Here is a 10,467-nt window from a genome sequence, read left to right as displayed (position 1 = left end):
TGAATCACTTGGACATGGGAAGGGGAACATCACACACCCGGGGCCTATTATGGGGAGGGGAGGGGGAGGGGATGGATTGGCATTGGGAGTTATACCTGATGTAAATGAGATGTTGATGGGTGCAGCACACCAGCATTGGCACATGTATACATACGTAACAAACCTGCACGTTGTGCACATGTACCCTAGAACTTAAAGTCTAATAAAAAAAAAAAAAACTGAAAAAAGAAAAGAAAAGAAAGAAACAAACAGAGAACAGAGAAATAAAGGAATGGAGGAACAAGGCCACAGGAAGTGAATAAGCTCAGATACTAACGATGAGTGGTGTCAACAACCATAAAATGTGGGGGATAAAAGTAGCGTCTTCTGGTGAGAAAAACATGGAATTGAATTTTACTCTGCTGACTCATCATGCACCCTGAGTAAGTGGCTTTATCTCTCTGGGCCTCAGTTTTCTGAGTAATAGTTCCTTATGTCTAAGGATTATTAAAAACAATCAATGTGAAAAATTCAGCACAGGGCCTGGCTCATATAGCACTACAAGTGAGGGCCACTGATGGGGTTGGGACTATCATTCTCTCAGGCTGAAAACCAGAGGGCTGCCTCCTCCTGGGTGCTGGTCCACGCACCCTCCTCATGGAAAGCATCCTCACCACCAACAGGTAGGTCCCCTTGGCCTGGCACACAGCCCAGCTATAGCGTATGTATTGCTCAAAGAGGATGTCACTTCTTGTAATGTGCTTTACCCAGGCGTTCTTGAAAGTCAGTGACCTACCATTTAGGATGGCCTGGGCTACATGGCGCCTTCAGGATTTGGGGGTAAAGGTGACTGTCTCCTCCCCTGCCTTAATAATTACTCTCTTTCCAATAACTGTTAGAATGGGTCAGATCAGACCTGCCCAAGGCTGCCTATGCCTGCAGACATTTTCCCACCCATGCTTGTTCTTTGTCTCTAAAATGTACCAGTTTTGATATATATATATTTGTAATTTAGAAACTCTGATCTCTACCATTCAGTGCAGGGGCAGCGCTGCTGTATATCTGTTGTATAACAGAGAGAGAGAGAGAGAAAACACATCAGTCAATTTATAGGCAACTATATTCCTCTCCTCCTTTTGTGGCTGTTTCTCTGCTTACTTTAAAATAAACAAAGGCCAAAAGTGACTTTGGAAAATTCCCAAAGGGAAGAATAAAGCCAACATGAAGGACCGTCAAAGGCAGGTTTACCTGATTTATAAAAGCAGGGAACCCTCCTACTCTGTCTTTATCCGCACCCACCCCCTACTCCATAGACACACTTCTTTTTTAGCCAATGCCTCAGTTAGCACAATACTAACATTTTAGGGAAGGCTTGGATGATTTTTCTTTAGGAAATAATGGTCAACACTATTCAAAAACCAGACAAGCTAAAGCTGTTTCTTGAATTGGTGATATATTTGCAAAGATGAAATTACACAATCCAGACATGCTAGTTATGAACACAGAAAATCTTCTACTACTCTGTTCAAGGGTCAGAAAATGAAGAAGTCATTTAGATATTTACCAGCTTCACAGTGGTTACTGAAAGCACCAGCCAAGTTTTTGAAACAAAAAAAGAGATGGCCGTGCAGCTCACAGGAGAAGCAACTGCAACCCAATTGAAGTATTTCAACAGCTGGTTTCATTACCAACAGTAGAAAGCTGACTCTTCTGTGGAGTTCAGAAAGTGATTGAAAAGGTTACATTTTCATAAAGATGTGTGTGGGCAGAGCATGCAAAACCAGTCTTTGCTTGCTTCAGAAGAGACAGAAATCTTGAGCATGGACATACTTTCAAGTTCCAGCACGTAGATCCACAGTCGTGATCAGGTGGCCCCAAACTGCCTGCCTTAATGAAGATGCTCCTGGGCCTACACATGGAACAACTGTGAACCTTCAAGGGGGCTCTTTTGTTGTCCTTATCCACCACATTTGCATTCAATTTACCTAATATATTTCCTAACGAAACAATTAATACCTTCACATATGAAACTAATTATGACAACTACAGCTTCGCCTGCTTTTTCTACAATTGAATTACTGAGATTCAGCCTGAATTCTAAAACTCTCTTCTTGAGTCACTAGGGGAGGAAAATGAACCACATGTGTTGTGAAGCTTGCACATCATGGGCTTCCTGTGTTGTCACCAGTGCAGGGAGTAACACACTCCTGGAGCAGTGGGTGGACCTGCGAGTTGAAACCTTAACTAAACCTTTAAAATAGCCCCTATGGGCCAGGCACGGTGGCTCATGTCTGCAATCCCAGCACTTTGGAGGCCAAGGTGGGTGGATCACAAGGCCAGGAGTTTGAGACCAACCTAGCCAGCATGGTAAAACCCCGTCTCTACTAAAAATACAAAAATTAGCTTGGCGTGGTAGTGGGTGCCTGTAGTCCCAGCTACTCGGGAGGCTGAGGCAGGAGAATCGCTTGAACCCAAAAGACAGAGGTTGCAGTGAGCCGAGATCTTGCCACTGCACTCCAGCCTGGGCAACAGAGCAAAACTCCGTCTCGGAAAAAAAAAAAAAAAAAAGCTCCTATGAAGCACAGAACTCAAGATACTGACATCATTGGTCTTGTAGCTAAGATGCCTGGAAAGTCTGTCTACGTTGAGTGTTTACCTTTTTCAGGCATGACTTTTCTGAGAAACTGTAATGTATGTCATGTCTTGGACATTCTGGGCACTCCAAATCATAAAATAAGATGTCCAGATTATTCTGAATGGCTGTATTTACATCATCCATTTCAACTGGTATGTCAACATACATGTTGCTAAAGAGCTAGCTTTGGGAACTACTGCTCTGAACATAAATTAATGATAGAAGGTACTGACTCAAAGCATCATGTGGTAGAAAACCCCAAATGCTTTTTTCAAGAACTATATATGAACTGTGTTTGTGCACGCACAGTTGTGTTTGTGTGCTCGGAAATGTTAATAAATCGGTATTGGGCAACACAGTTAACCTTCATTTCATTGGAGGCCCACATTATTCTAGGATAATGATGTTTCAGAGCAGGATGTTTTGGTCCAAAATACATCGAACCATGCAACAATGAAATTCTATTTCTTTCCAGTAGTATGTTAAAGGCACCATGGGGGACACAAAGTCATTAACCTCAAACCCCACCCTCAGGTTATTTACAGCCTATTAAGAAAAGCCATGTTTTTTCCCAATAACAGAGAATTCAAATACAGCTAGTCCCTGTGTTTGTTGTCGAAAGGAGAAAGAAAACCGTACTCTGCCAGAACACATCATTATTAGTGTAAAAATATATAAACAGATGTCAACATGATACACTTAATTTAAAGTATCATGGCATTAGAGATCCCTTGTTTGAAGAATAAACTCAGTCAAAGAAAGTCTGAATGACTTGCCCAGGGTCACATAGTACTGATGATATCAGAACCCAGCTTTTTGACCTCCAGGTGGAGAATTACAGGTAAACTGAGAGTCCCTGACTGGGTTTGGTCAGGTCCTTCGTGACTCTATAATGCTATGACTCTGAGAACTCTGTGACCATGCTGCCACTCCCCTGACATTCTTTTAATTAATAAAATCACTCAGCTGAACAAAAATAATGGTTTCATTAAGATGCAGAAAATGCCACATTTAATCACTAAAAATGGCATAGTGTATCATTCACCTTAGAGAAATTCTTATATTTAAATATGCAATATAGAGATATTTTAGATAATTAGCAACAAGGAAAGGCAACTAACCTATTATTGCATAATATTTGATTACCTATTAACTTCGACCATGTAATTGAACATACAGCCAATGACTATCAATTCCTGGCACGAAAGCCCAGGTAGATACTGCCCTGTTTTCATTCTGTCATTCTACTCATTTCTAGTATGAATTTCCTTTTATTTGGAAGGAGGTTTTAAACTGAGCATTCGACGTCACATTGTTACCCACTGAAAAGTGCTCTCTGTAAGTGCTTCCTGAAGAAGGCAAGGTTGAAGTGAACCCTTTCAAACCAATGTGTGGCACTTGGTTAGCATTTGCTGAGTGTCCAGTCCTAAGCTAGACTTGTGAGGTAAGAAAAGAAAGTTTGTGCCTGTTTTTATCACATGGGGCCAATTACCTTTGCCTGCCTTCCAGGCCCAGGTTGCTGAATCCTGGGAAGTCTGTAATTACATTAGAAGATGGGATTATTAGTGATAAATGTGGTGTTTTTATAGATAGTGCTCTGAAACTTGGTTTCAATGGCCTTTCCCACACAGTGTCTCAATAACCCTAAGGTAGGCAGGAAAAAAAAATGTTGCTGAGGCTCAGAAAATTTAAATGGACTGCCTGAAATGTGACAGAAGGCAAACCCAGGACTAAAATGGAGGTCCTTGGAAGCCTGGCCCAGGGCTGTTCCTTCCTTACAAGGAAGGACTTGTAAAGAGCTTGCTCAATTCAAGGTTCCTTTGGCCTGGGAAATCCTTTTGCTTCTGCTCACCTGATGACTCCAAGACTGGATCTCTGGGTATCCCTTCTTACCTGACATGCATCCTGGCCACATCTTAGTCTGTAGTGCTCAGGTACCTTCTTAGTCTCTAATCTGTCTATTGGTGCCTTGATATGTTAACCATGGGCTATCTTACTCCCTCAATTTTATTTTTGGATAAATTGGAGAAAACAGTTTTAAAACGATGAACTATAAGGCTTTGATACTGATTCTTCATTCTCAGTACCAAGCTTTGCCTATACTTCAAAACAAATCTCAATGGACAAGGAAAAATAATATCAGTGTTTCACTGGGTATCTAAAGTGCTAGGCATTATGCTAAAAACATTGCATGTTTTTAACATTGTATCAAGATGGGGACTGAAGGGCTTTAAACCTGGGCAGTCTGACTCCAGAACCCAAATATCAGCTGTGACACTGTCATTGTCTCCCGCAATGCCATACTTGCAAGTTTTGTGTAACATAGCATTTAGACATCTCTTTACAATTATGAAATTCTGGGTTTTCTTCCCCTGCTGTGGCCCAAACACAAACTAAGAACATACCTAATGAACAGCTGCAATTGATATTTTTATCTTAATTAGGGATTAAACATAAAATAAATCATTCTATTTAACATGAATTATGATGTCCTAACTTTTCCAGTAGTTCATTTCAAACAGATTGTTTAATAGTAGGTGAAAACAGTACCACGGTAGCTTTTAAAAGTATATGTGGGAAATTAACTAAAATATTAAAAAGATCACTCACCCACTGTTAGCCTTTATTTTTTACCCCAAAACAACAACATGAGAAAATGAGTTTTTCTTTTATCTTTGCTGTACTTTCCTCCTTGAAAATAAGCCCATTAATAAGGAGATGTAAAAGGAAAATGTAACTATCTCAAGACAAATTATACTAAAACTTTTTTAAAAGAAACAGTTCTATCAAAACAAGTTTGCAGATAAAATAATTACCAAATGAATATATTAGGGGAGTATCGCCATTAGGCATGTTTTTATTATGCAATAATTTATCCATGAACAGTTTATATTTCATATCCATATTACAGTGTTTTTTTTTCCCAGTCACTGGGAGTACTCAAGCAGAGCTGATGAAAATTCATCATTCGGGAAAGTTCCAGAAGGGATTTTGCAGTGAGTAGAAAGGTGAAATCTTGGACGATAAGGTCTCTTCCAATTTGAAGATTCTATAATTTCCAACTTAGGCAACTGGCGTAAGGTGAGTATCCTCATGGACTTGATTCTGTAGTGATGGTGGAAAGCAGTGGTGGGCTATTGTGAGCTCTGGAGCCAGCCTGCCTGGTTTTGCTGTTGGACTTGACCACTTAATTGCCGTGTGAACTTGAGCAAGTTATGTCTCCCATCTGTACCTCAGTTTTCTCATCTGTAAAATGTTGATACTAATAGTATTAACCTCATAAAGTTGTTGTGAAGATTAAATGAGTTAATGTAAGTAAAGTGCTTGAAACGGTCCTTGTCACATGGTAAATATTCTATATCATAGCTATGCTATTATTTTCCAATAATAATATTGGGAAAATATTAGACAATATTGGAATAATATTCCTACATTATTAGAATAATATTGGAAATTATAGTCCAAAAATATTCAACTATTATCTGATCCATCTTGTGGTCTCCAATATGAAACAAACGGTAGCCCATTGTGAGGTTAATTATGGTGAGGTAAGGGCTCATATCTTGTCTGAAGCAAAGGAAATAAAAGAAGAGGAGAGGTAAAATGAGGAATTTTATTTAAAGGGAGCAGAGAGATGTCTAATGTTCAGGGAGGAAAATGAACACTCCATAGACCTAGTGATAGCAGGAGTGAAAGTATGCTAGGAGAGAAAAAGCCAGTGGTATATAGTCTCTTCACACACACACACACACACACACACACACACACTCCTCACCGAACACATTTGGGGATTACCGGTCTATCTGCATCTTAAAGTTTTCACTTTAGCACTGGGGTTTAGTTCTAATATTGACCTATGGCTTCTATTTGGCAGTTCAAGTCCACACATTTGCCCTGAGCCCCTGCTAAGCAGCAAGTGTTGTGGAAGCTAAGAATGCTGCCTGAGGCTGCAGTCTAGGAGGGAGGGGCCGACAGGACTGTGCCCACAGTTTTCACTGGGGAGTTAAGTGCCGTGATCAGCTTCTGTGCTGGATGCTATGGGTGCTGGATGCTATGGGGGCTGGGAGAAGGCCACCTGACTTAGCCTACAGGGACGGGGAAGACTTCCAGGCAGAGGTGAAAGCTTCACTTAGATGTGAAGCAGGTATTAGGCTGATGAAGAAAGTAAGCCAAACAAAACAAAACAAAGCAAAACAAAACCCCAAGAAAATTAGACTAAGAAATGTTTTAATTCCTTCTATAAACTTTCGAAATAGGCAGGCCTAGGCTTGAATCCTGGTTCTGCTCTTCACTAGCGATGTGACTTTGGGCAAGTTACTTAAACTCTCTGAACTTCAATGTAGTCAACTCTGGGACTGGGTCCCTATCTTATTGTGTTGTTCTGAGAATTAAAGAAACAATGTATGATCACCTCATAATCCAGTGTCTCCCAGAGGCTTATTTTGAATATCTGTGGTATTAAATCACTCATACTAAAACATAATAAAAGAGGAAGTAATGATTTGTTGAATTTAGAGGAAGAAATAATGACGAGGAAAGCCAAAAGTATCACAACAAGCTCTGTATTTAGGCTCATATGTCCATTCTTGCCAGAGCCACTAATTCAGAGCTAGGGTGGAGAACAACTGGCCAAAGTCCATTACATTCCATCTAATGACATGTCTGTTGTGGGTGCGGGGAGGCTATTGGCAACTCACCTTTTCCAATACCCTCCTGTTATAATACAAAGCTCCAGCCCAAACTGAAAATTTAAAGAACAATCAGCCAGATCACCTTCTCAATGACTATGATGTTTAAAGCATTCACAAAAGTGAATTCAAATTATTGATATGTTTTATTAGCACCATCTGTAATTTCACCTTAACACAAAGATGAAGCAAAACAGGAGCAGGAAAGGCAGTCTATAATAAAAACTCCCATTTATCACAGGCCTCCTATGGGTTCGGTACTCTTTATTCGCTATTTCTAATGCATATTGCAACTTACAAGGCAGTTCTGTTCTCCTTCACAAATGAAGCATCCACAGCACAATTGGTGACTTCACAAAGGTCCCATGGCTCCTAGGTGGGAAGCCACTGGAAGGCAGATCTGATTCTAAAGCTGCTGTCTGCATGCCAGGCTAGTACAACTCTCAATCTGGGATCAGGGAAGAGAGGTACCACATGTGGTCAAGGAGCTCCCACATTCCCAGGAGTCCAAGGGTTGCCATTCTTCCTCCTTCTGTCTCCATGATATTGCCACTACAATGTTGTCATATTGTGAACTATTCTGGTAAGTTACAAATTTTTCCACAGAAAAGAAGAGAAAGGGCTACCCAAAAAATGGGAGAGGAAAAAACTAATCATAAGTCTTCAGAGGTAAGTGAAGTTAAGAACTTGACCTTGGATGGGAGTATCCTAACCCAATGGTGGCCTTAGTCATGTTATACTTCTGCTTTGCAACTGATCCCAGACACACACACAGTCTAATTGTAAAGAGAAGGAGTTATCTGGTGTGTTAACTTGTTAGGTGAAGTAGAATGCTTTAAAAAAAGGTGAATTTTAAAAATCACATACCTTGATTCAAATGCAGTCTTGGCCACTTAACCACTGTGTGACTAAGCCTCATCTACTTATCTTCTAAATGAAATTAATAATATTTACTTCACTTTTCTCATCTGTAAAATGGTGATAATACCACCTATCCTCGTAGGATGATGGTAAAGATGAAACAAGAATAAAAGCTAGCATGTAGAAAATAATAACCGAAGTTACTTATTGATATTTTTCTGTGATTATTTTAATTAGCTACAGTATAGCATTCTTACATGAAGTACCTGCATGTGGTAAATAATCAATAAACAGCAGCTATTATTATTAGCAGGGCACATTTTTGTATTGGTGCAGGTCTACTGGTGGAAATAAATGAAAGGAGGAGAAATTCTGTATGTGACAGTAAACAAATGCAAACATAAAACCAAAAACAACAATAAGAAAGCAGAAGTGGAAGAAAAAGAATCCTAGCTTGAATCAATCAACTTGTTACCAGAATTTAGTTATTAAAATCTCTACAGTGTAAATTTAGCCTTTAGAGATTTAATTTTTTTTTAACTTTTCTTTTGTTTTACCAAAGTCTACTTTGAAGAGTCCAGTCTTCACTGGACCAAAGTAGAAAGGAAAATACATTTAAATGTTTATGTATTTAGTTAGTTTTGCTTTGTAAAAGAGAAGAATCCAGGTCAGGTTCTTAACTCCACTCACCTCTGAAGAATTCCGAGTCGTATTTCCCTCTCCCTTTTTGGGTGATGCTTTGTCTATGTCTATGGTAGAGGTGAAATGGGGAAGAGACACTGCAAGGGTGGTGATCCTTCTCCTTGGAATGGTTTGTCCCTAAAAGCTACTCTGCTTCTTTCCTGTCAGGGATGTTAGCAGAGCTCAAATCCTTATGACCCCAAACTCCCAAGCCACCGGATCCGGTGAGATGGCTGGAGCCCAGCAGGGTCAGCATGAGGAACACCACGAGGACTCCTGAAACACCACGTTCCCATGGCTGCAGCAGGGCAGCGGGGTAGCTGGAAGGCACAGTGTCCCTGAAACTGTGGTCCTCGGCAAGGAGTGTGGCCGCATGGTGGGTCGCCTGAGCTGTGAGCAGAGCTGGAAGGAAGAATGCCAACTTGGAGGCAGATGTGGGAAGTAGGAGTGCTGTGGCAACACAATGTGGAAATCGGGAGTTCTCTTCAGGCGTGATGCTCACAATTCATGTAAATCTATTGATCTATGTATTTACCTACCTACCTCTATGTGTGTGTTTGTCTGGGAGTGGGGTGGAGCAGTGTAAGGTGGGTTCAGGAACTGTGTTCGTCAGGGCTGTCTGGGGAGACAGAACCAATAGGAGCTATATCTATACTGACATCAGTATCTCTACAGATACAGATAGATGAGAGGGGATGTATTAGGGGAATTGGCTCACATGACCTTGGTGGCTGAGAAGTCCCACCACAGTCCATCTGCAAGCTGGAGACCCTGGGATGCCGGTAGTGTGGCTTCAGGGCAAGTTCAAGGACCTCAGAATCAAGGAAGCATATCTGCCCTGAGGATGAGATCGGGAAAAAGCCTGCAGGCATGTGTTTGAAAGGAGGTGAGAGAGGAAGATCAAGAAGAGTTTTCCCAAATTACGGTTGCAATGCAAGAAAGGGAAAGGTAAGAAGAGGGACCTGAGCCCAGGCCTTGGGAGGAAGAGGAGGAGGAAGAAGGGCAGACCAGGGCTGAGATCAGAGCTGGTCGCCAGAGGAGGATGCCTGGGCCCCTGGCCCCTGCGCGAGCAGAGGTGGCCGAGGTCCAGGAGCCAGAGGAGAAGAAACGGACGCTCGCATCGCTGCTCCTGGCTTGCCCAGAGGGAGAAGGGTGATGGGGCTGTTCCTGTGCACCCAGGACCATGGCTCTTGAACTTTATGTGTCGGGAAGGAGGCAAGGGCTGAACTGAAGAGCCGGGCCGTTCATTTAGTGCCAGCATCCCAGGAAATGCTCTTTTCCCGGTGGGAGCCTCCGCCTGCGGCTGTAATAATCTTGGACTGGAAGGTCAAATTCCAAAGACTTAAAACCTCACCTGCAGCAGGACCGGCCACATACATTGTGGAGTATCTTTAAAATAAAATGCTGCACTGTCCTGCAACTGTCAATCTGAGACAGAAGTCCTGAGTGCCCAGGGGCCGCTGGTGTAAGTCCTGGAGTTTGAAGGTCATAGAGCCTGGAGTCCAAGGGCAGGAGGAGAAGAGGGTCCCTGCTCCAGGAGAGAGAGAGAGAGAGAGAGAGAGAGAGAGAGAGAGAGAGAGAAGAGAGAGAAAGAGAGAGAGAGAGAAGAGAGAGAGAGAGAAA

General features: G+C 41.7%; 1 long non-coding RNA gene across 1 annotated transcript in view; it reads right to left on the bottom strand.

Moving 5' to 3' along the window:
- Positions 1-5,442: 5,442 nt before the first annotated feature.
- LOC108535470 (uncharacterized) overlaps positions 5,443-10,467 on the bottom strand; it is a 12,873-nt gene continuing 7,848 nt past the window's right edge. The window contains exons 2-6 of the long non-coding RNA XR_001887237.1: positions 10,199-10,372; positions 9,568-9,682; positions 7,601-7,750; positions 7,312-7,473; positions 5,443-5,860 (exon numbers count right to left, since the gene is read on the bottom strand). This is a non-coding gene — a long non-coding RNA (uncharacterized LOC108535470). The remainder of the gene's footprint in view (positions 5,861-7,311; positions 7,474-7,600; positions 7,751-9,567; positions 9,683-10,198; positions 10,373-10,467) is intronic.

This window comes from Rhinopithecus bieti, unplaced genomic scaffold, assembly GCF_001698545.2.
Source record: "Rhinopithecus bieti isolate Rb0 unplaced genomic scaffold, ASM169854v2 scaffold_12478, whole genome shotgun sequence".
Taxonomy (NCBI): Eukaryota; Metazoa; Chordata; class Mammalia; order Primates; family Cercopithecidae; genus Rhinopithecus; species Rhinopithecus bieti.
The sequence above is the reverse complement of the archived record's forward strand: the minus strand, read 5'-3'. Positions and strand labels throughout refer to the sequence as shown.